The sequence below is a fragment of the Sinocyclocheilus rhinocerous genome, unplaced genomic scaffold (assembly GCF_001515625.1).
Source record: "Sinocyclocheilus rhinocerous isolate Xijiao unplaced genomic scaffold, SAMN03320098_v1.1 C36540301, whole genome shotgun sequence".
NCBI lineage: Eukaryota > Metazoa > Chordata > Actinopteri > Cypriniformes > Cyprinidae > Sinocyclocheilus > Sinocyclocheilus rhinocerous.
Genome location: NW_015782787.1, coordinates 1 through 1,267, shown reverse-complemented (window position 1 = coordinate 1,267; position 1,267 = coordinate 1). Strand labels below are relative to the sequence as shown.

The 1,267-nt window shown below is 44.4% G+C and overlaps 1 long non-coding RNA gene across 1 annotated transcript; it reads right to left on the bottom strand.

The window, feature by feature from the left end:
* Window positions 1-6: 6 nt before the first annotated feature.
* On the bottom strand, window positions 7-1,267 carry LOC107736175 (uncharacterized). The gene is made up of 3 exons (XR_001639600.1): window positions 1,234-1,267; window positions 221-406; window positions 7-132 (listed from the first exon to the last, which is right to left on the bottom strand). It is a non-coding gene; the product is annotated as an uncharacterized LOC107736175 (long non-coding RNA).

Below are 1,267 nucleotides of genomic sequence, written 5' to 3'. Positions count from 1 at the left end.
GATGTTGAGGCTCTCCAGACGCTCTTTGCGTTCCTCAATCGTTTGACGGCGAGCAAGGATGCGCTGATGCTCTTTGCGGGCATTCTTCAGGTAGGATGTGATGGCCTGCTGACTCTGTTCCTCATGTTCTTGCTGTGGGCATAGTTAGAGCTGATGATGATACTGAAATATAACACTGACCAGCAGAGAGATAATTGATTAAACTTAGCAGTGGTCTTACCAGTATGGATGCAGGTTTGATGACCTGGATGGCTTTAGCCAAGGAGGATGACATGGCAGTGAGTTGATTCCGTATCTGTTCAGAGGGCATGTTCTGTAGGAACGGACCTACTGGAGAATCCTCTTTGGTAGAATAGTTCAGATCGGAGCCAAAACTCAGTGTACGAGAAGTATGATCAATGCGTACCTTTTGGTAAATACACAAACTTTAAGTCACAACAATATTTTGGACAATTTGGAGATTCTGCTTGACCATGTAATTAACTACTAAGATGCTTGATTTAGGGGGCTTTCACAATGGCAATTTAGTTCGAAACAGGGCACGGTTCCCATGAAAAATCGCTAATGTAAAAGCTGTCAGGTGAACCCGGGTGCGCACCGGGATACCGAACCCGAGACTACCTGAAGGAGACGGTCTGAGTTCGGTTGCACTCGAACTGTGGCGTGGTTCGCGTGAATATGAAAACATCACGGACTCGGGTGCGCACTTGTTCAGGAAGTAAAGTAACTTGCGCATGCGATTTTGCAGATTACAATGTATTTTCTTAAATAAAACACATAGGTGATGATAGTGTTGCTGATTTACCTTGGATTCTAGCGAGAGTGAGCCTGAGTGTATTCGATGTAGCAAGTGCAATCAGAGCGGCAAATGAATGGTAATCCACTGTCTCCTCAAAATAGCCGTCTACATGCACCTCACATACAGTAAACCCATGTTGTTTACTCTGCTGTGCATAATAGCACCAAATTAATAAAAAACACAATATATTGACCAACGTTCGGTTTTCTATCATGCGTTGTGCACGTTTGTGATGACGTAAGATAATGCAAACACACCAGAGTTCGATAGAATCAAGTTTAGTGTGAAACCAGACCAACATGGCGGGGGGCACCAGGAACAATAGTGCCCGGGCTCAAACCGCAGCAAACGTGCCCAGTGTAAAAGCCCCCTTAGAGACTACGTGTGGAAGATATACACTAACATTTGATGACTAATTTTTTATTTTGCTATACCTGTAGGTCACAGTGCCGTGCTGCATCTACAATT